The sequence below is a fragment of the Canis lupus genome, chromosome 5 (genome assembly GCF_048164855.1).
Source record: "Canis lupus baileyi chromosome 5, mCanLup2.hap1, whole genome shotgun sequence".
Taxonomy (NCBI): Eukaryota; Metazoa; Chordata; class Mammalia; order Carnivora; family Canidae; genus Canis; species Canis lupus.
This window is the reverse complement of record NC_132842.1, coordinates 56,265,916-56,290,003: the sequence shown is the minus strand read 5'-3', so window position 1 is coordinate 56,290,003 and position 24,088 is coordinate 56,265,916. Positions and strand designations below refer to the sequence as shown.

Sequence of the window (24,088 nt, the reverse complement as noted above, 5' to 3'; positions counted from 1 at the left end):
GAGAACAAACTGGTAGTTGCCAGAAGGAAGGGGTGTGAAGGATGGATGAAATAGATAAAGGAGATTAGAGGTACAAACTTCTAATTATAAAATAAATAAGTCACAGGGATAAGAATTACAACATAGGGTATGTAATAAAAAATATCATAATAATGACATAGGGAGACAGATGGTGACTATAGTCACTGAGATGAGCACTGAGTAATGTATAGAACTGTGGCGTCGATATGTTATAACCTGACACCTGTAACAACACTGTATGTTCTTTATTCATCAATTAAAAAAAGAAATGTTAAAAAAAAGAGAAATGTTTCCCAAGAACATCATCCTTAAGAGAGAGAGAGAGAGAGACTTGGAGAGCATGTAAATTTTGTGACAGTTCATGGTAACAGTATAAATTTGCACTTTTATATTATACCTTCTGTCCAGAAAACTCAATGAACCACAAATATTTAAGCACTCACTGATTTCTTAGTCCTTATATCTTTTCAATTTATGTTATTCATAGACTTTACATAGTTTTCTATTGGCTGTTGAGCCTCCACGGTGGTGGTGGTGGTGGTGAGGGGGCATTATGTTGCCATGAGCAGAGGGACCTGCTTATTAGTTGAGATGAACTCAGATCCAGAATCCTTCTATCTGGGGCGCCCTGGGGGCTCCGCGGTGGAGCATCTGCCTTTGGCTCAGGGCGTGACCCCGGAGTCCCGGGATCGAGTCCCACGTCAGGCTTCCTGCAGGGAGCCTGCTTCTCCCTCTGCCTCTCTCTCTTTCTGTGTCCCTCACAAATAAATAAATAAAATCTTTTTTTTTTTTTAAAGAAAGAATCCTGCTCTCTGCAGGGCCATGCTGACGTTTTCTAAATTTTTGAACAAAGACTAGATGTCTGTCGGCAACAACTTCTACGTTGGTTGCTCTAAACTCTGGATGGTCTTTTCAAAAGGCTATTTCCATGTGGTAATAAAGTACTTGAGGCAGGGGAGCAGTTCTCTGCCCCTCTCTTGAGCGGAGGGAGCTCTCTTGGGGCTACCAGCACGGAGAGGGAAGAGCTGGGCTCCTGCGGGAGCTCTGTGGCGCGTGTGCGGGGCCGGGTGCGGGGCCTCCTGGCTGATCGAGCCTCAGTGTCCCCCTTTCTAACAGCCTCTTGCTCTCTTTCTCCGCACCTGCTGCTACTAAATACAATTCTCGTCTGTGACAACCCATAAAGCAGGCAAAGTCACTTGGCCAACGTGGCCCAGCATCCAGAGAGCGGGACTGGCTGGCCGCGTGCTGCCGGGTCTGTGCTCTGAGCAGGGGACACAGGGCGCTGGTCCCCTGCTGGCGAGGGCCTCGTCCCCACCATCTTCTAGTGGAGAATGTTCAAAATGTTCTCATTTCCAGGTTTGTGTACAGTGAGCCGCACGTTCCAAGAATTAAGTCAGATGGGCGCTGAGGCCTCGAGGTGGCTGGTGAAGAGGCTGGGGGACCTGGGCCCGACGGGCCACCTGCGCCGCAGCCCCGCCACCGGGGCCCAGGATCCCGAGCTCCCCGGGAAGAAGGCGCCCTCGACCGTGGGGCCGACCCTGAGCCTCGCGTGGGGTGAATGAGAATGGGACACGGGCTGTGGTTCTCCCTGGAGTCGACTCCCACCGAGCCCCAGGGAGTGGGGGGGACAGCGCAGCCCAGTGTTGCAGCGGCCGCGGGGTCGGCTGCTGCCACCCGGTCACCTTGGAGAGCTGCGGTTGGGCCCGGTGCAGGGACAGAAGCTGGGCACCTCGGTACGAGCCGCTGGCGGCTGGCTGCTGGGAGCCCTTTTCTGCCTGAAACCATGGAGAAAAAGACCCCAAGAGCCAAAGCGGTCCTGCTCAGAATAGTAGGGTGTAGGGTGCCAGCCTCAGACCTCTCCTCGCCACCCCCGTCGCCAGCCCAGCCCCTCTGGTCCCTGTCTCCCTTCCTTCTTTTCATTACGTCTACTTTTCCTGCCCCTGACAATACCGCCTTGAGTTTTAGAGAACACAGCCTCCTGTCACGACTGAAGTCTTTATGGTTATGTCCAATCCCAGAGCGCGATTGATGTGGCGGGTGGTGTAGGCCGCGGCCTCTCCTCCGGGTAATGAATCCCAGCCTCCCTTTGGGAAACTGGCTCGTGGCAGGGCTCTGGCACCCAGGCCAGGGGACCAGATGTGAAAAGTGGCGCCTCTAGGCCAAGTTGGAGATGACACTTAGAGATCATTATTTGAAGCCCTGAAAAGAGAGGCTGTTACCTCCACGGACCCACTGATCCTATTTCCTTAGCACTCTCCGTCCCGGGTGGCCTCATTTACCTACGGCTATTAAAACATTTGTTGTGTCTTCCCACGTCCTGCGCAATCAGCATCACTGAGATTCATGACAATGTGATTTCACGAAGCTTTAGAAATAATCTACTAATATGTCCAAACGAATCCTAAACTCCTCCCCGCCCCCAAAGAAAAAAGTTCAAGGGAAATAGAGAAATGGATTCGGAGAATAAGGACCCATGGCACTTTTTTTTTTTTTAAAGACACACACGTAGAATACTTTTACCTGGAGGCAACAGAGGTTATCTGAAACTTGGCAAACTACCGGCGAAGAATTGAGATGAAACGAAACAAAAACAAAATAGAACTGGGATAAAATCTCCACCGAATCTGTCACCCTCTGTAAGAGTCAAATGCAACTTTGAAACTTGATGCCAGTTCCCAAGTGGTCCAAGTTACTGCCTTTGCTCTTTTTAATATGTTGGCTGATTATGGAGCTAATAATAAATATAATTGAAAATCACTGTTGGATCCTTTGAAGTTTGCTGCCAAATAACGTTTTGTGAAAAAAATGTAAAAAAAAAGAAAAGAAGTAGAAAAATCCTGAAGGAAATTTCAAACAATACTTTAAATATTCACAATCAACAGTCATGTTGTTAGATTTACCTTAGGAGGTTTTCACAGCGATTACAAAATATAATATTAACACAAGAAAGCACCCTAATTCCTCCATCTCTAATAAATGTCACCAGGGCAGTCATTGTCCTAATTACTTAATTTCTGTCTGGCTCTGACTGAAGTTAACTTCTTATTTCCAAACAAATGTGTGAGCGGAACAAAGGACACAAATTAATCAGCTATTATCAGTTTCATCCATGAATTTGGAAATGATGCTACCCTGACAAAGTCTTTTTTTTTTTTTTTTTTAGCAGGAACGATGTCGTTTTGTCCAGACTTTCATTTTAGGACAGTATTTCTGCAGCAAATTAATAGTCTTTAGAAATGGTACAGAGCTACAATAACAGCTTTCTGGTTTTGATTATAAGGCAGAATGATTTCTGGTTCTCAGTGATATTTGCATTGTGAATGGAATTCCATTTTTTTTTTTTTTTCTCATCTGGATGCAGTGATCAGGTAAGAGAGATCTGAGCCTATTCCAGCAAAGACCCATACTGTGACCAGAATACAAATCACTTGATTCCGGGTAAGAGACACAGCTTATTTTAAAACAGAGAACTTAGGAGGGCAGTGCACAAATGAGAATTTGAGAAACCATGTCCACGTATGCTGTGCACTGTGTTACTCTGGGCTTCATGATCGCTGGCTGCACACCTCTCCACTGAAATGCTTTCCTAACCCTCTTCTTGGGTGTTAAATTTGAAAAATTAGGTGTGTAAAAATAAATGTGGCCTAAACAAAGGTAAAGCAGTGGAGAGGGATGTCATCCCGGACCACTGTCGTGGGCATAACTCCAAGGAGATGGCTGAGATCAGAGGCCTCCAAGCCCACGGATTTCAGCAGGTAGAGGTGTGAAGAGTGAGAGAAATGGATGGTGGATTCTAACCTCCCTGCGGAACTGGGAAAATCACCGAGGTGTCTTTTCTTTCTTTAATTTTCACCCCCTGAAAATGAAAATGCAATGGTGATGGTGTGTATCATCATCACAAGGCTGATCAAAATCTCTAGACAGGGATTTTTTTTTTTTTCAGAGAGATGGCCCCCCCAGGCTTAATGATCAAACAAACCAACAACAAAAATGGCTCAAATCTGAACTAGACTTTCTTCAAAGTAGAGCAAAACCTCTTATTTCATTATTACTGTTCATATTTTCAATCAATTAGTGCCTCTCTGACCAAACCCCTGGCATTTCCTTTGTAGAAACATTTCTTATGCCGGTTTGGCTCCACACTGAGCAATGCTAATTCCTTTCCCTTGTGACCATCCTAAAAATATTTGAAACAGCTGTCATGACGCCCTGAAGGATTCTTCTCTCCAGGCTAAACAAGCCCGGTTCTTTGTAGGCCATGGTTTTAAGTGCTCTCATTATCTTCGGCTCCCCTAGCTACAAAAGTCTTTTCTAATGTTGGGATATTGGGAACAGAAAACGGGGCTCATGTTGTGGTCTGTCCACGTGGAATCGGGCAAGCGTCCCTGCTTCATGTGCTTAGCCTCCCATGGCTCTTTAAAGACAGCCCAGTTATTTTTGGGGGCCACATCAGATCATTGGCTCTTGTCGGACCTGGACTCAATTAAAACCACGAGTCATTTTCACACATGCCCCTGCTAAGCCACTGTGTGTGCGCGCAGCTATATATAGTTGCTATCTGTTGATGCTTATTACAGGCAAGGCAATGTGCTAAATGCTTTGCATCTTCTGCATCTCATTTAATCCTCACATCAACCCAATGACACTATTAGTATGTACCCCTAGCCCACGCTGCAGATAGGTGGAGGCTCACACGAGTAGAGACTTGACTAAATACGTCTGACTCCCAAGGCGGTGCTCTTGACCTTGTGCCACTCTGCCTTCTGTACTGGTATGAAGCTTTTGTTTCTGACTTCTCTTAGAAGGGGGCTGCAGAGGACGACATCAAAGAGCAGAATCATGAGATATGAATCACGTTAGACCTGCTCATCCTTTCAGCCTGCTGAGATCTTTTGGATCCTGGTCTTTCCCCAAATATATTAACCATTCCCTTAAAGCTTTATGCCACCCGTGGATTCATCAGCTACCATCACGATTCTCATTCAAGTCATTGCTTCAAAAACTAGAACCAGACCAAAGACAGAGCCCCCCCATCCGCATCAGAGCCTCTATCGTATTGGCATTGATCGCCACTCTGATCAAGTTACAAAGCCACGGTACTGTGATTCAGCTCACATGTTTTTCCTCTTGTCCATCACGAAGACCTTTGCCAAATCCTTTGCTAAAATTCAAGTGCAGAATTTCTAAGGCATGCTTCTACGAGTCTAGCATTACTGCCACAGAAAGCAAGGAGGAGAGTTCTGGCAAGATTTCTTGGCTGTGAACTCACATTGTTTTTAAAATTTCCTGAGCAGGATTCCCTATGCTAAGGGAGCATGGGCCAGCCCTAAATCTCCATTCTAGACTCTGGTCTAGGACTAATATCAAGGTCACCACTTTCTGATTTGCAGCATTCACCTTTGCCTCCTTGAACATCTGTTTTACATGTGACTATGTTTAGCTTTCCTATTTCTCAAAAGAAGCCTTAGTGACAGTAGTTGGGTGCCGTCCTATACAAGCTCTTGGCATATCTCAGAAGGCGTTTTATTTTTTTCTCTTGACAAGGAGATCTGACCACATTCAGGACATACAACCATATTTGTTGAACCTTTCACAGGCTCAATACAATTTTATTTTATAAAGAAAACAAAGTAAAATGCTATGAAGTCATTTTGTAAGGCCTTCCAGTTCAAGATCTGCATTTTATTCCTTTGAAGCTATTGAGGTGCATTCGTGCCATAAGTAAAGCAATACTACACTGTTACCTCTCCGTTTCGGATCTGCTCTTAAAATTGGTGTTCCAGGGTATGTATAGATCCTTCTGGGGTAGGATGAAGATAATACTACGGGACCTATGAACCAGTATCTTAAGAAAACAACAGAGCCGAGAACAGTCAGGGCTCACACTACCCCGGATGCTTGCAAGTTTTCGTATGCAGTACAGCTCAGCTGAATGGAGAGAATAGAACTTCTTTAATTTTTTTTTAATTAAGTGCTCAACAGATAATAGCTAATTTGATTTTTCCACCAAGCCTTTATACTAACTTGAACCTGATACAATAATTTAAACTATTTGTCTAGGAAATAACGTCATTTGAATATAAACAGTCAGTCTCTGAAGGTTGCTTTCTCCTTCTGCTTCCTTTCCGAAGATGGCATCCAAGTTGGGAGAGGAACTTTTTTTTTTTTTTTTTTTTTTTTTTTTTTTGGGAGAGGAACTTATATGTCACGGTGGCTTAATGCAAGGATGGGACGATGGGCCTCATGCTAGTTCTCTGTGTGCAATAGCTCACTCTTTAATGGCTTCTCCAGTTGACTTTAGGCTTTTTTGAATGCTCTGGTGGCCTCCAAAATTGTTACACAAGACCATTGAAGTCGTAATCTATTCTTTCCACTTACACGTGCTCATGGGAAAGATAAGTCATGTCTCTGTACATGACTCCACTTTCTTTGTGGCAAGAGGCAGACCACAGGGTTTCTACGGCTTCTCCATCAAGTCCCTCTGGCCAGTGTTTTGTCCCAGCCTCTGCTCCTAGTTCAGTCTGTCCCATGACCGCGGCCTAGCTCGTACTACCATAGTCCTCCCCCGGGAGAACGGGGGGCTAGCTTGGGAGCGCCGAACAGGCCTGCCCTCTGCGTGACCCCGCGTTTTGAATCCAACCTGGCAACTAAGGGAATATAACCTTGACCCGGATGCTCCTCTCAATGGATTTGGCACTCTCACTCCTGTAGGCTAAGGCGCAGAGGGAAGTCAGGAACAGATCTGTTTAATAACCTGACTTCTCTCACTTCCCCTCTGCTCCCTGTCCAGTTTCTTCTTGAAGGCAGGGACCGAGCTGACATTGCTTTGGTTTCGCCAACACGCTGACCTACTTCTCTCTAGCTCCAGCTAAGCCAGGAGGGTGGCTGTATCTCCTCTGTGTTGCAGTAATTCTTCCTCTCTGAGCTGGATCCACAGAGTTCAGCTGTTGATAGGCTGAGGGGAAGACAAAAATTTGAACGTTTTCGTCTCATGACGATGCACGAATCGACTGACTTTCGAAGCTATCTTCCTATTCCTGCTGCTTATTCTTAGGAGACATTTTATATATAATATAATACACATATACCTATCATATGTGTACAACATATATACGCACTTTATATGTAACACTATACGTACACTGTATGCAGGCACGCGTGTATGCAGCCGGCTTAAAGGTCTTCTCCGCTGGGTCAATATACAAAGCTTCCTCACTGCAACTCTATCTGCCTCTTTGATGCAGTAGCTGGCACTCCATGAGTGGGATGCTTGGGTTGCATCCCTCCACCTTTCTGGAAAATTGCCTTCATTCATTTAGGGGTAGACAGAGATCATTACTATTAAACAAGGAAGCGGGAAGACCCAGGATCTTTTCTTCGGTTGATAAACAAATGTATTTTGCTCTCAGAAACAATTTGCAGTGAGAGACCATCTGCTCTTGGGCGACGTACTTTGGATTCTGAGAGTTCCCTCCCGTTAGCCCCCACAAGGTTTATTTCATTGAAGAGGCCACATGGGTCAAGGCAAGAGGACAGGTTTGAGGCTAGTTAGGTGGAACTCTCCACCATCAGGAGAAGTGTCCTGGGGGGACTTGAGTTGCTCCGTCCCTGTCTGCCTTGTTCTCCTGTGTCTAAAGGGAGACCAGAGATGCCTACACCGTTCAGGCTTGCGGAGTAAGATGACACCAGGAAGGGAAGTGACTACAAGTTGCCTACGGTTTGCCCTATCACTTTTGACCTCTTTTCCATATATACTTTGCCAGTTGCCTCTAAAAATAAAAATCCGCTGGTTCCACAGTTCTAGAACCATGTGACTGTAATCCAACTCCTGGACCAAGCAGAGAAAGTGAAAATATTCCTCTCACTCTCCTGCCCTCTCATCAATGACACAGCAGATAAGCAAGGCTAAGATTAAGAGGCAGACGCTCCCACATGATAAAATCAATTTATCTCCACAACACAGTAGGACAATTTGTGTGTAGACATATATATATAAAATATGTTATTATATGTTTAGATAATTATGTATTTATATGTTTACATATATTATAAATTTTATATATTAGATTTGTGTGTCTATATATTTGTTTACAACATATATATCCCATTTATTTCTTTCAAATAAAAAAAATTTTTGTTCAGTCTATGTACAGGTAGAGAAATGGGAGATTCTTTCCCTATTATTTACAAAGTATTATCAACCCTTTGTGTCTGCTGCATCACTGCCTCCTTCCAGCAGTCTGGGTCACTGTGATGTAGGGTCATTTGTAGCCCCTGGACCCACCTACACCTTGTGAGGCTGGGATCCGACATATAGCTGAGAGCGAGTAAAAAACTATGCTGTACTCCATCCTGGGGTACGGCAACCTCTTGGGCTTCTATTCCTCTTAGGGCCTGCACCCCTAGCCCACTCTACGTGCCACATAATGGAAGCAGCATAAGTCCTCCTTGTAAGGGACACAGAGATAACGGTATTTTTGGAGTCCTCCAATACAACAGACAACCTCTAAGGAGCCACTGGGCAGGGTGGTCATAAATGTTCTCCAAGACCACTGACTCCAAACACGTTGAGGCCAAGTCCCTTGACTTTAAGGAACAAATGACTTATGAAGGACACCTGCATCCCGTCCTTGCTCTGACTGGTTCCCAGATGCCGAGGAGGACATGTGCATCAGACCACAATCACCAATAAAAACCCCAGACCCCCAGCAAAGACAAGACTCATGCTCCTCTTCTTGCCGAGTCTACTGGCCTCTCCGTCCATATCTCTTTCTCTACATGTATCTTCAGTCAACTCTGGTTTCAATTCTGCTGGCTCTCTCTCGTTGGATTTCCATCCTGTTTAAAGCCAAGGACCTTCTTGGCTAGTCCTGTTGGAGCCCCTCTCTGGGTCTTTGGACCCAGCCTGCCCGCACCACAAGGACATGGACTTTTTCTCTTGAAATAAAATTTTAAACACTGATAATGTCCCCAGGTTACATTAGGCTGAGACAAAATCTTGGGAGCCCGTGTAGGTAGCAAAGATATTTCCTTCCTCTAAAGAGAGAGGGGATCATCCCACCTTTCACTTTTAGATGAGGCCAGGCCACAAACCACAGCTCATGGTGGGGTTTGACCTGGCAAGAGGGCAAACATCCTCAGCTCCCAACCTATGCACAGGGACAGTAGCAGTAGTGCTAGCCTGTTCTTTATATGTCTCTCTCCAGCCTCTGTAGTTATGGACTGCTTTATATGTGGATGCACACATCATATATTTTCCTTTTGCTCATTTAATTGTCCTCGCTTTTCCCTGCTCATCCAGGATGGTCTTTTCCACTTATTTCCAGCTGTAGGCTCCAGACCCAGGAAGGCCAGTGGTAGAGACTCTGTTCTGGGTGAGAAATCTTGAGAACCAGGAGCTTGGAGGGCAAGAGGGAAATGTCACAGCTAAGGCAGTGAGGCGAGAGTGACTTGTCTTTCCTCCTCCCTTTGTTCTAGTCAGGCCTTTGGAAGAGGCCCCCCCACCCCAGGGAGGGCCATCTGCTTCACTCAGTCCACCAATTCAAATGTTAATCTCCTCTGAAAATACCCTCACCAGACACACCCAGAAATAATGTTTAACCAGCTATTTCTGCATCCCGTGATGGACTCAAGTAGACATTGAAGATTAACCCTCGCACTGTTTCCACGCATTTTTGTTTGCTTTGAAAGAAAATATTCTCTGTATGAACCAAATCCTTTTTCACAATCAAGCACTAAATAGAAGATACAGGTCACATGGTTTATGAACAATTTGGCATCATCCATGCATCTCAGCATATTCTCTCTCTCAGTGTATTCCTGTTACTGGTGACCTTTCTCAGATATCCTCGCTTCACTGATCAATAAATATGTCTTTTGATCGCTTTAGCGGCAACGCAAGAACACTACAGCCCAGGTGGTTTTGTGTTGCGGGAGTGTGCGGAGAGGAACTGGGGGGAGGAATTCGGCGCCAGAAGGGTCCCCCAGACTCCTGGGTGATGAGAGCTCCTGGTGTCTTCCATCAGCTGGGCCAAAGCTGGGGGACTTTGACCCTAACAATCTGGAGTCTCCCTGGGGAAAGGATTCATCCCACTGACCTGGCACAGAGCACAGGTGGCCTCAGTTTGCTTCTTGGGTGACTGAGGAAAGGACCGTCTGTGTGCTTGGACTTGACCCGCCTGAGAGGACTTCATGTCCCTCGATTTTGACCTCAGTCTGTGCTTTTTAATTGGGTAAGTTCTTTCCAGCTTATCTCTTAACTCAAGCCAAAGGCCCGCAGGCCAAAGCCTCCCAAACCAGTCCCTGGAGCAACGGGGGGCCCCCTGAGCCCACAGGTCCCTGCCCCCAGCTGACCCCAAGTCAGTGGTGGCCTGACCCCCCACTGCCCAGGGACCCTGTCCCGCTTTCGCCCTGTGTAACTGGGAGGCACTTTTCGACTCTGGGGCTGGCCTTTCAGGCACTCGGGCCACAGTCTTCCTGGTGGTGGCCTCCCTACATTAATTCCTTCCTGGTTTCACCACTGCTTGTGTCTCTCTCTGCCTTTGGGTTTTGTCACCAGCCAGGGGCCACCCCGGGTCTGTCTGGGACACCGGGACCCAGGTGTTCCTGCGCTTGGCCTGCGGACCGAACCCCACTACGACTCACTCCACCCCTCTCCCAATTTTAAGGCTCGATTACATATTTGCTCAAAACAACAAAAAAAGTTGGTATAATTAATTTAGTGTTAACGACCAGTGTGCAAATGTTATGTCATGGCTAAACACCCTGGTGAAAATTTATGAGACTTAAATCCTATTGACCACCCATTTTTCAGTTGTGAGCAGCATTAGCTTGAAACCCCATGTTGGGGATTAGTGATTCTTTACATTTATGGGAACCTGTACTAGGAAATATTTGGTTCTAATGACAGAAGATTCAAAAGGTTGTATTATGGTATAGATTTTCCTTTGTTGTGTCTCTTTTTTAAAGTTACAAAAAAAAAAAAAAACTGTTTTAGGTATAAATGTATTCACCAGCCATTTAGTACACTTAGACACATTGCATATTTAATGTTCCACTTTACCGCTTGCTGAAAGAAATAAATGCATAACAAAATGCTTTGAAAAATGCTTAATTTTTCAACTGTTGATTTAATGTGTAACGGTTCAATAAGGCGATGGTCTACAACCACTGAAAAATAGAAAAATTACCCACACTGGAATGTTGAATCTGTGAATATTAAGTTTGTCAATGTAATTTATGACTCGGCAGGTAATATACCGGTAATTTGCATACTAATTGCCGTGGTGGAAGCCGAACGACTTTAATTCAGTAAATGAGTCTGCCTAAGCAGGAATCAGCAATTGCCTCGGCGCTGGGGCCGGAGATGAAGCCTGTTGGGGAGGAAATGGAGCTGGGCCGGGAGGCAGGCGGAGCACAGGCCCTCTGCTGGCGGGCAGGCCAGGCTGCGGGGCCCTTGCCTTGCTGCGAGCCGGGGGTCCTTCCTCCAGCAAAGCCCAGAGGATTTTCCAAGTGATTCAAATTCAAAAAACAGGTCAAAGGAGTTCACGCTGGGTAAAAAACAATACATGTCTGCGTGTCCATAAGAGAATCCATGAGCATGTGAAGGCACACAAATAATCCATTCCAGCTTCTTCAATGATTATTTTAATGATGGGCACTCTTTAATTCTTTAAAAAAAAAAAAAAGGTTTGATTCTCTTTCTTAAAAATAGAGGTGTGTAAAGAGGAGAAAGGCTTAAAAAAATTAAGTCGAGGTGTGTCTGGAGAATTGCAGGAGAATCAAACAATATCTTAAACGCCATGGGAGCAATATGCGTACAAAAAGATGCCCAGCCTTCTCAATCATAATAAAAGAAAAGCAAATCGAAACGCTGAGGTGTATTTTTTCCAGCAAAAAACTAAAAAGATTCAAAGCTTTTATTATTGTCAAGGGCAAAGGGAAATGCGCATCGTGTAAACTGGCATAACCTTTTAGGTGGGCAGGGTAATAGTGGATACAAAATTTTAAAAAATGCACATATGGTTTGACTCACCAACCCTACTTCAGGAAGTGTATCCTATAGAAATACAAATGTATAGCATGAATCACATGAAATTACTGCGCTCAACCCTTCTGATACACAAAAACAGTAATTTCGAATGAGTCAACATAATACAAGGGTATTCACTGGAGCATCTTGTAATGATGACAGTCTGGAAAAAGCCTAAATGTTTAGCAAAAGAGACTGATTAAATAAAGAGCAGTACATGTCTTATGAGGCTTTTAAAAAGCAAGAGGTGGAGCCAATGTAACTGAAAAGGAAAGGTGACCACAGACTATTAAATAAACAGACCAAGTCATGTGATATCAGGCATAATCCCATTTTTCTTAAAAGGTGCCTGTGTGCATATATTATATATTTTGCTTTGCGTACAATATAGGCACAGAGGAAGACTGGACGGATAAATCCTAATGTTTCACCGTGGCCACTCTAGAGAGTGGAATAGAGTCTGGGGAGAAGCGTCTTCTTTTGCCTTCTTTGTATTGTTTGAATTTGACAGTAGCCAGAGTGCCCTTTTCATGGCTTAAGAAACCCACAGAAGAGCATGAAAATAACACATAAAAGCTATGAGGGATTTACCTGATTAAAAGCAATACTGAGTGAACTAAGTTAATATTCAGCAACATAGTATTTGCTGTTTGGCATGTTAAGATTCATCCATATTAAACTCCTTAAAAAAGTGGGATGCACCCCTATGTATGGGTCAGTATTCCTTTCAGAGTGGGGGGTAACAATTAGGGTAAACACTGTGATAAAAAGTAGTTATATGTGAAATTAAAGAAGTTCAACAGCTTCAAGAATACCCAGTTCCAAACTATTTGCCACTCGTCACTGTGATCCTCAAGTTTAGAAAGCAGAGGGCTTTCCGTGAGGGCTTAAAAAGGCACTCGAGGGTATGAAAGTCATGAATGAACAACTGGACTAGATTACTTATTGAAAACACGGTTAGCTTTTCTATCCTTTTCTTTTTTTTTTTTTTCCTGCTAGTGGCTTATTGCAGCATAATTTATATGCAGGAAATGTCACAAATCTTAGGTGTATGCTCTGATGGAACTTGATAAATGCACCCAGGACGTACGGGTCAGCGGGCTCTCTGGACAAAAAGCAAAGTCTGATCTGTAAGAGTTATTGATTTTCACGGTTTAGATACACCCACCATGGTCAATGTCAAGCTAGCAATGGTTTAACAACGGGCTCACAAAATTATCCTGATCATTTAGGAATTGCCTCTCAGGAACACCAGAGCCAGACTCAGCCCACTGCTGATGTCCAGCCACTACCCATATCCAGAGCACTTGGTCCCTCCAGAAGATCCCCTCATGGTCCTTCCAGTTAATCTACCACAAGTCTGACTTTTATTGCCATAAATTAGTTTCAAGCTCCATATAAACGGTACGACATAGAGTATGCTTCTGTTTGTGGCTTCTTTTGCTCAACTGAATAGTCTTGATATATTCATCCATGTTGTCGCAGAAGACATTATATTAAAATCATTGTGTTTTCCTATCACTATATCACCTATGTCCTTGTAGATTGAGATAAATCATATGATGGCTAGGGGTCAGGCAGGAAAAATTAGTCATATATGTTCTTGAGTAATAATGAGTGTAGATAGTGTGAATGATCCATTTATTAGTAGCACTGAGAGGAGAAAAATTGCTAGTGTTACTTCATATGAGATTGTTTGGGCTACGGCTCGAAGGGTTCCAGTTAGAGCATATTTAGAGTTTGAAGCTCATCCAGATCAGAGTCTTTGGTCCATGACTGGGATAGAATCTACGCTTTGAATCATAGTTCTCCTCCTTTGGAACTCCTCTTTCTTATTTGCTTCCTCTCGCTGCTTGGAATGTGATGTTGGCCACCTAAAACACAGGATATAAGAGAAAGAGGGGATTCTTTGACTCGTATTATTCCTAAATTTCAGATCTCATATTTTATGAAAATAGGAATTGAGTGGGGGAAAAATCATGGAATATCACCAGAAGCTGTTCTCCATTTGGTTTCTATTCATGGTGGGGTGTGTGTGTGTGTGTGTGTGTGTGTGTGTGTGTGTTGTGAATCTCTGAATATGGTCACAGCAAAGCCTGGCCACAAGAAAGTATGCACCAGCCAGACTCAAACCTAAAAACAGCCTGGATTTGGTGCACCAGCTGGGAATGTTTTCCATGGCAACACCCCAGACTCATCACAAAGACATTAGAAGCCAGAGGCTAGAGATGAAGGTCTGAGGCTCTAGGGCCTGAATACAGGAGCCCTTCAGGTAAACTGATGTCCAGTGGCCACGATGCTGTATACTGTCACTAAGAATCGGTATGAGACTCGGACATTTCATGGTGTTTTCAAGTCATTTATGCAAGGGGTTCCAAAAGAGCCATTTCCAACTGCTCCAGAACTGCTACTGATTTTACAAAGAAGGCAAATAATGGGATCTTGAACCAGTGCACATTTTAAATAATCTGTTTCCATTGGGAACACACCTTCCTAAGTTCTGATCAGCATTTATCTAAACGTGTCACTTGGGGTTAGATGACAATTGAGCATGGATTTCAGGAAAGAATTTCCGAATACTTGTATTGACTAGGTTTTTTTCTTTAATAGTAATTTAATAATAAAATAATAATTTAATAAGCAGAGCTAAACTTTTGGGTTAAATCGAGTTTTGTAGACCCAGCACATCGCCATCCCCTTCCAACCAGGACTAGCCTGTGATCTGGGGACTTTGAGCACTTGTCAAATGCCTGTTCTAAGCACCCACAGAAGGCAGGCTTGAGTTTCTACAGTTCCTGCTCCCCAGGCCTGGCCACTTCACTCTGCTCTGATGTAACTCCACTCAGATGTCTGGTTGTCCTTTCTCCCCCATCTGGCAGGGTGCTAGGCCGAGATGGGCCAGCATAGACTGCTGAGCCTACAGAGAGCCAGTGGGTATGTGCGGGAGGATAAATATTATTGTTGCATCTGCACTGAGGACATGTTCCCCCCCTCCCCGGTTGTTCCCTGCCAGTGACCACTCGTGGCATGGAGGCTACAGGAGACCCATTTCAGGGAACCATGGGACTCCTTTGGCAGCCATTGTGGTGAAGCACCTTCCCTGTCTTTGGCCAAAGAAAAGATTCTCCTCCTCCGCACCAGTCTTGGCTGCTGCTCCAGCAGAGGGGGAACTGTGAAAGGAGCACTGCCTGGCATGACATCCTTACCAAGTACTTGCTGTCATCTCTTTCTGGCCCATGCCATCTCTGTGATACTCTGACATATCTGGGCATGAAAGGGAGTCTCTGGACTTGAATGCAACATTGGAGGTGGGAACCAAGGAAGACCCCATGCATATGAGAATCTGGACAAATATCCTCAGTTGCTCTAGAATCAACCAGAAGACAAAGGTATGATGTCCATACACTGCTCCTTCCAAGTGAGTACCACAAAGGGTGACAAGAGAGCTTGCCAGTCTAACCAAATTTCAACAACAGGAAGTAGATGCCACCGCCACCCAAGAACAAGAAAGAAGAGATGAAAGATCTTTGCCTTTCCACATTCTACCTCCTATGTTCAGCCGACTGCTGAAAATCTCCTTGGAAGTAGGAGAACAAATATCCTAAAGCAAAGATCTCTTACTTGCAAAGGATCACTGACTCATTAGGTCCTAAGAATCTGGTCAGAATCAAAGTGAGGAGAAAGAAGGTTGCTTTCTTTCATGGCGGGCTGGTCATTCTAAGTTCCTGGGATTCCTCAGGGGTTGGTTTGTTCCAATCTAGTGGGGAAGTTAGTCTTTTGTGTAGTGGGTCCAGAGCCTAGGTCAGTCCAAGGCCTTGCTGGAGACAGAAGAGAGCCATGGCTAGGTCCAGCTTTTGAGTCCAACCCAATCTAGATCATATTCTGAGGAGTAGGCCAAGTCGTATTAGCATCTGCAAAGTGGGCCAGAAATGGGTGGATGATATTTTCCAAGCCTCATGCTTGGACTCAGCACCACCAGGCTTTGCTGGACTACCCAACTCTCTAAATATTGAAGTCTCTCTTGTTGTATAAGGAAACCCTTGTGCCCTGGCCATTACTTTCTTCTCTTACCTGGGGTTCGTTCCATCAGGCTGACTCTGCACACATGGCAGCCACTACGGGAATGTGTCCAGCAGAATGGCTGGTTTTACTTCACTTTACCGAATAAATAGGTGTCTTTCATCAAAATGATAAATCAGAAAAATGAGAAATTTCTGAACTTGGGGCCCAGAGAAGGGATATAGACAAGCCATGGCAGTTTGATATGTGCTTTGTTAAACCACCAGACTTTGAGATCAAAATTAAACTGTCTTCTGCACCCAATTCACAAGGCAACTCTAAGCACTTAGAAACACATGGCTAACAGAAACTGGACACACTAAATTATCTCCCAGATGCGCAGTCTAAAATATAGGCATACAATTTGAATACCAAACCTAGGAACTAGCACGCCTTACTGGGGAAGATGGTCTCACTGCAAATCATCCTGCCCTTGAAATCTTGGCAGTGAGTGAAGACTTAATGTATCTAGATCTTTCCTCCTCTCTGAGGAAAGAAGGTGTTCCTAACACCAAGCCCCCCTGACAGGGTCCTCTGAGGTTGCCCCATAATGGGCCATGAGACATAAGTTAATTCTCTCATTTCTATTCTGGAAACAACTGCATGAATATGAAATCCACAGGTGGATGCTTTTTATTAAAAAAAGATGGCAAGAGAAGTGGAGTTAGACCTTGGAACAATTTGTTCCATAGAACAGAGTGAATCATCTCCCATAATGAGCAGTTGTTGGCTAGAACTGCAGCGAACACTGAACGGTCCCACTCATCAATTATTCAAGGGCCCTATGCCTACCAAGGACATTTATTAATGTACTAAGGACGGATTGGGTTCTTTTTTTTTTCCCCCCTCCTACTTAATGTCCATCCAAAGGATCTGGACTTGCTTACTATTCTGACTCAACAGTCGTAGGCCTTTGCATGGAAGACAGTGGTTTAGTCAACAAGAATTTCTACCAGAATTATTCTCCTCTTGACTGAAGAAGACACAGTGTCACATGGTGCAAAATCCTTTTTTTGAGAACCGGGAAACAGAGGAGGACTGTGCTCTGCAGGGCGAGGTTTTAGAAGTTCTTGTCCAGTCAATAAGTCTGTGTGCTAAGTCCTTGCCACTCAATCTGTAGTGTATGGCATGAGTCCTTAGAACTTGCTAGAAATGCAGATCCTTATCTCTACCCAAGACCTATTCAACCAAAATTTGTGTCTTAATGAAAGTTTGAGAAGCATTGTAGGAAGAGAAGAGGGTACTGAATGATGGTAGTACAAGGTATCCTGGCCACTGCCTTTCCAGAACCATAGTGGGAGGTGGGTGGAGGTTTGATGTGGTAAGAGAACTCATTCTACAAGAGGGAGGCTGTGGTAGAGGTTCGTACAAAGTCTAAGATATCAGAAGAGGCAGTGGTTAATGCCACCAGTGGTGATAGAAGCTCTAGGAGGTGTTGGGTCTTTGCTCCATCACTGCCACCCCACTGCCTCAGGTTAGGCCTTCGTTGTCTGCTACTTGGACTGCCTCAAAAGTCTCCTTGCCTCTAGTCTTTGGGGCCCCACCACTCCACTTCCTAAACTGGTCCCTGAATCATCTAGCTAAGCACAAATTATCCCTCCTCTGTTTAAAGCAAAGTACACACCCCCTAATTGGCATACGAACCTTCTGTCTGGCGCACAACCACACCTCTCTGGGGCCAACTCCTGCCATTCTCCAGCCTGCCTCCTGCCCAGCCCTCCAGAACTGCCAGGAATTTCCTCACACCTTTCTGATTTTGCCACTCCACCTTTTTAGTGGCTGTTCCCTTTCTGCCTGGACTGCTTTTCCTCCATGTTTATTTGGTGAACTCCTCTCCATCCTTCAAAGACTTTCCCTGGCATTACAATCCTCTGTGAGGCCTTTTATGAACTACTCCTAGAGAGAGGCAATAATTTCTTTGCTCTACTTCTGTGCTTTGCAAATCTATTATTTTTATATGTCAGTTCTATTGTTATTATTTGCTAAATGGAAGCTTCACCTACGACGGTAGCTGTGAGTTTATTCTTTGAAGGTAGGAAATGTGTTAATTAGGATCCCAGGACTGGCACGGAGAAGCCTCCTGCATTGTTTTTTAGATTAAGCATGTAGTTTGGAAAACTCTTGAAGGCATGAACATGCTGGGTGTGTTGAGAGATCTTGAACTCTGAAAAAAGAAAAAACCCTGATGTTCTTTATAGCAGGAGAACTCATTGTTTGGATAGGTGGCAAGGGCCAGGTAGGACACAGGTGTCAGGGCAGGGGGAAAACAGGAAGCACCGAGACTTAAACAGCTGCTGTCGTAAAAGCCTGGGGAAAGAAGGACTGAGTTAGAATAAGAACTAGAAATAAAGAAAAAGAGTCAAGGCTTATCTCTCAGAAAAGTACCATAAAAATGGGCTTTAACAGTGATCATATTGTTCTGAGTTTTTATGGAAAGGCTGGTGTGTTATCAGAAGAGCTTGCTTTAGTAGAGCAGGACTTTGAGAAGTGGAATCATGCTGGCAAAGTGTGGATTTTTGATCATTGAATGGAAGAAAATATTTTTTTTTTTTTTTTATGATAGGCACACAGTGAGAGAGAGAGAGGCAGAGACACAGGCAGAGGGAGAAGCAGGCTCCATGCACCGGGAGCCCTACGTGGGATTCGATCCCGGGTCTCCAGGATCGCGCCCTGGGCCAAAGGCAGGCGCCAAACCGCTGCGCCACCCGGGGATCCCCCGGAAGAAAATATTTGTAAATGACATATCTGATGAGGTGTTAGTGTCCAAAATATGAAAAGAACGGGTGCAGCTCAAAACCAAAAAACCCCCGTAGTCCAATGAATAGATAAGAAAGGTGTGGTATAGGCACACACGGTGTAACATCACACAGCCATAAAAAAGGGTGAGATCATGCCATTTAGACAACAGAGATGGGCCTCACGGATCCTTAAGTGAAGTAAATCAAACTGAGAAAGACAAATATCATGTAATTCCACTAGGAAGTTGAATCTAAAAAAAAATGAAAACAGAAGCAAAAAAGCAGACTCAGACTTAGTAGTATAGAGAACAAACTGGTGTGTGTCACAGGGGACACACACCAATGGGGGGCTGGGCAACACGGCGGGAGGGGAGAGGCAGATACAGGCTTCCATTTGTGGGGTGAATTGACCACGGGTGATGGACCCAGAGGGTCTTCTGCTAAATGAAATAAGTCAGAGAAAGGCAAGGGCCGTATGATTTTACTTACACGTAGAATCTAACAAACAAATCTACAGACTCTTAAATTCAGCGAATAAACTTGCAGTTGCCAGAGGAGAGGAGGGGCTGAAGGATGGCTGAAATAGGTGGGGGGGGGGGATTTAGGGGTACAAATGTCCAGTTATAAGATAAAGAAGTTAAAGAGATGCAAGTACGGCACAGGGAACAGAGTCAATGATATTGTGACAGTGTTGTCTGGTGACAGGTTGTGAGACGCTTACGGTGGCGATGCACACAACTGTCACATCACACAGTTGTGTGTCAACTGTACTTCGGTGACAAATAGAAAATGATTCAAAAAAAGTGAGGTTAAATTCAAGTGTCTCAAAGGTTTCTTAAGCCCCTAAGAGTCCATGAAACTGTCCTCCTGTCCAATAGATGTTCAATAAATACTTAGTGAGTGAAATTGCAACAGTGGAGTGTGAATCTCTCTACGAGAGAAAATACTTTCCTAGGTTGACATATGTCTGGGTCAGATGTTCGGGGCCTTACCATAGTAGACTTTGTGCAGCAGGACCGCCTTTCAAAGAACACACTTCACCAGCTGGTTAGCTTTCCGGGGGAAAAATAAAATATCCAACACGCTGTGCGTATGCAGGTTTATCACGAATTCTACTAATAGAAAGGATGTGCAGCACACAGTTTACAGATAATAATAATACACGATACTCCTTACTGTAAATTCTATCTAGCCGGTCTATTCTCACAGAAGGATTGAACAGATCCTGCTGAACTCTTGCACCTGCAGCCCAGAGATCTTGAAGCTGAGCCGTGATTTGACACGTGGAGCTGCCGTCCAGCCTTCTAACTTCTCCCCCCGAACATTTAACCTCATTACTCTGATATGCAACGTGTCGTTAAACTAGTGCTCACCTTTGCAGAGGCTGTAGGCGTCACACCAAACCCTCCCTGAGGCTTGGCACTACACACGCCAGAGCTTCCCCCATCCTTCGCCCAACTGGACAATGGCTCTTGAATATTCCCTCAGTTTCTGTGTGTGCACAGGGCAAGGTCTTTGAGATGACAACTTTTTTTGAAAAAGATTTTATGTATTTATTCATGAAAGACACAGAGAGAGAGGCAGAGACACAGGCAGAGGGAGAAGCAGGCTCCATGCAGGGAGCCCAACGCGGGACTGGATCCCGGGACCCCGGGGTCATGCCCTGGGCCCAAGGCAGACGCTCCACCGCTGAGCACCCAGGTGCCCCTGGAATGACAACTTCTGAGCTCAATCTACCTCCTCCACATTTTCTCTTTCTCCTACGTCTACACAAACCATAGCGTAATCGATGGCACCCTGAGGTAATGGCATTTTTTGATGTCCGCAGGGTAAATACCCCAATCATGACTGATCTCAGACTACCAACGTAACACGACGGTGCACACGGAGCTGGTAAGAGACGCCGGCGGCCCATCGTTGTCAGGGCTTCTACTATGCTGCACAACGGACATAACTACCCAGAGGACATAGATGACATAAAATGATTACCTAGTGATATGTTCTAAATATTTAACTACCTGCTTTTACTAAAATATATTCAATGATAAGTTCGTGTGACATGATTTTTAATAATGGCTGTTTGGCAACCAGCTGTCCTTCCCCTCTCGTGTGTCCTGGAATCACCTCCTACTGAAACTAGATGCATCTGAATCCTCCTCTGGGTCTCCCAGGGCCCCCAAGCAAGGAACCTGTGTCACCCAGGTCCTGCATGAGGTCCCTTCTGTTTTGAGTCCTTTTGTGTTTCCTGTTTTCCTGGTGAGGCGCCAACGGGCACACCTGCTCTGACGCGGACCCCGCCATAGGCTGCCTTTCCACGGCGCTGGGAACGGGGAGGAGACCCACCAGGTCACTGCATCTCAGAGGAAGGCCCCAGAAGGAAGTCTGCAGTAAGGTGGGTGAATAAGAGCCCATGAGAGGCAGACAGTCCCCATCATCTCTGCGCAGGACATCGCTGAACACCTCCGCAAAGCTGATGGAAGGCGTTCGAGCCTGGCCTGCTTGGATGGATTCTAGACGCTGGAAGTCAAGACTCCTCTGGAAGGCACGTCTTAATGCTCATCTTACACTTTTCTTTCTCATGATGAAATGTGCCAATTCCATCCAGCTCCCTGGTCCCTGGGGGCACCTGCCCAAGCGGGGAGGCGCAGGGAGCCTCCGGGTGGTTTTGCTCGGTGCTGGACGGACGACTCCACAGGTGGGCTGAGAGCGTTGGAGGGGAAGCAATCGGTGATATTTCGAAACAAATGTGAGAGCAGTTGGCGTGAGAACCCCCTCCCCACACACACACACACTGCACCTCATTCCGTTTGTCTAACGGCTCTGTGTGGTGTTTGTTTCGCACCAACATCTGTGCACCACGGAGCCCGCCCGCCGGGCCCACCTGTGCGAACGATGCCCTGGGCCTGGGGTGCACCTGTGGGATGCCATTCACAGGCTGCAGCCCGCTCCTGGCCCTTTAGTGCGCAGGGGGCGCAGACACCAAGACACCAAGACATAACCAGGCCTTGCGAGGCAGCCTGACTCCTGAGGAGGTCGGAGGAAGCAGTATCTAGAAAGAAAGAAAGAAAGAAAGAAAGAAAGAAAGAAAGAAAGAAAGAAAGAAAGAAAGAAATGAAGAAAGAAAGAAAGAAAGAAGAAAGAAAGAAAGAAAGAAAGAAAGAAAGAAAGAAAGAAAGAAAGAAAGAAAGAAAGAAAGAAAGGTGTCTGTCTTAAAAGGAGGCCTCCAGCCACGGGGAGGCAGGTTGGGCGAGCCAGGCCCGGGCAAGTCACCCGCTTGGGGCGTCAGCGCAGGGAGAGGCCAAGGAGGAGAGGGACCCTGGCTCACACGACTAATTGTGGGCACAAGGAAGAGAAAAATAACACGATTAACATGTTCTCTCCTTCCCTCGATTAAGACGACAGGGGCGGGCAATCTGCTGTTTGTGCAGCAAGGCCACCAGGAAGGAGAGAAGGGAGCATCTGTGCTGAGAAACTGCTGTTTAAAAATGCAAGAGGCACGTACACAGCGCCAAGGAGGAATGGTCCGCGGCGCAGGCTACTGGCCTGGAAAACGGGGGGCAGGGGGCTCCAGGGCCCCGGGGCCGGCTGGCCTGTCCCTCCTTCAGGGCGCTGGCTCTCAGTGGCTGCCCCTGGCTGTGTCGCCTGGCGCCAGCCTTCCCTCAGAGCAGGGCACACCCACACCCGCCCCTGGCCGGCCACCGTCACCCTCGCCGGCCACTGCTGCCCATGTTAGAACAAGTCACAGTGCTCCGGCCTCCACCCAAGGGGTGATCATCACCGTTTTTGACAAAAAAAAAAAAAATAAGGCGAGCCAGTGTCCCCAATAGGATGACGGCCCTCTGAACCCCCCAAGCCTGAAGGGCCTGCAGAATGTCGGAGAAATCAGGGCCCTGGTTCGGAGGCGCCGGGGGAGGCCTGCAGTGGGGCAACAGCGCACGAGGCCCTGAGTTCCCCGTGGCCTTGAAACCCCCCAGGGCTGGGGGGCAGGCAGGGGCAAAGCAAGGGCCCTTTATCGGGCATCTCTGGTTGCCTTTGAGGGTCAAATCCAGCACCTACAAGGCTGTGGCGCAGAGCAGACGTGGGGGTGCCAGCAGTTCCACAGGCTCCCTTCCAGTGGAATATTCTAGCTTGGTGAACCTCAAAACCACGAGTGGGGACCGTGGCCACCTGCACATTTCTCGGAGATGACGTGGATGCCACCCTCGTAGTAAGGACTTCACCGTGATGGACGTTGGTGAATTATTGGCCCTCATGTCTTAGCGTCCCCGTCGAAGCAGGTGAGGCTCGCGAATGCAGACCATCCCGTAGTCCCCTTGCCCGAGTCTCAGGGGTCTTTCTTCCCCCTCTTCACTGGGTGGAAAGGCTCATTTCCAAATCTATCTTTTCATAGTGAAAAGGGAGCAATGGTGGGCCCCAGTTACAGGACTTAGCGCCGTTGGGCCCGTGACACTGCAGCACGGCGTCTACCGCCGTGGTCGCCACCATCACACCGTCCAAGGTGAACCCGCTTTCCCTAGGAGCTCGGTGAGCAACACCTGAGACCCGGGCCGCCCCTTGGAAAGAGAAGAGGGCGGTGACACACCACGGAGGCTGCGGCGGAGGGGCCCGGGCAGCCCCCCGACATCCCGTGGGCCGCTGGCAGCCGTCCCTCGAAGACCAGCGCCCATGTCCCACAGCCCGTCCTCACCCTCAGTGCTCCCCGGACACACCTGTGCTTGCTGCTCTCGGCACCGTGGCCCAGCGTCGCCAGCTCCTCGAGAGAAGTCCACCCGCAGCCCCGCCTTGGGCCCAGATGTGCCCTGCTGGTTGTGCAGCCCCGACGTGTCCACAGGGCTCAGTGGGCCTGGGTATGCCTGGAGGGCCAGGGCCTGGTGGGCCTGGAGGGACAGGGCCTGGTGAACCCAGAGGGACAGGGCCTGGTGAGCCTGGGTAGGCCCGGAGGGACAGGACTCGGTGGGCCTGGTGGGCCTGGAGGACTCGGCGGGCCCGGTGGGCCCCGAGGGACAGGGCTGTGTGACCTGCCCTGTGAGACCAGCGTCTGACGATGGCATCTGAAGGCCGCGGCCCAGGCCACTGAGATGAGGGCTCGGCGCTGACTGACCGCTGCCCGAGGAGTGCTCACGTGCCTTCCATGAAACCCTCGCAGCACACGTTATTATTATGATTATTATTTAAAGATTTTGTTTATTTGGTTATTTTTGGGAGTGCGAGGAGAGCGCGCCAGGAGGAGCAGAGGGAG

At 46.7% G+C, this 24,088-nt stretch overlaps 1 long non-coding RNA gene across 2 annotated transcripts; it reads left to right on the top strand.

Annotated features, from left to right (window-relative positions):
• The first annotated feature begins 14,253 nt into the window (after positions 1-14,253).
• LOC140633764 (uncharacterized) lies at positions 14,254-20,899 on the top strand. Of its 2 annotated transcripts, none has more exons than XR_012031359.1 (3): positions 14,254-14,374; positions 15,066-15,724; positions 20,678-20,899. It is a non-coding gene; the product is annotated as an uncharacterized lncRNA (long non-coding RNA). The 2 variants fall into 2 exon arrangements; XR_012031360.1 differs by lacking the exon at positions 20,678-20,899 and adding an exon at positions 18,675-19,679.
• The last annotated feature ends 3,189 nt before the right edge of the window (positions 20,900-24,088 follow it).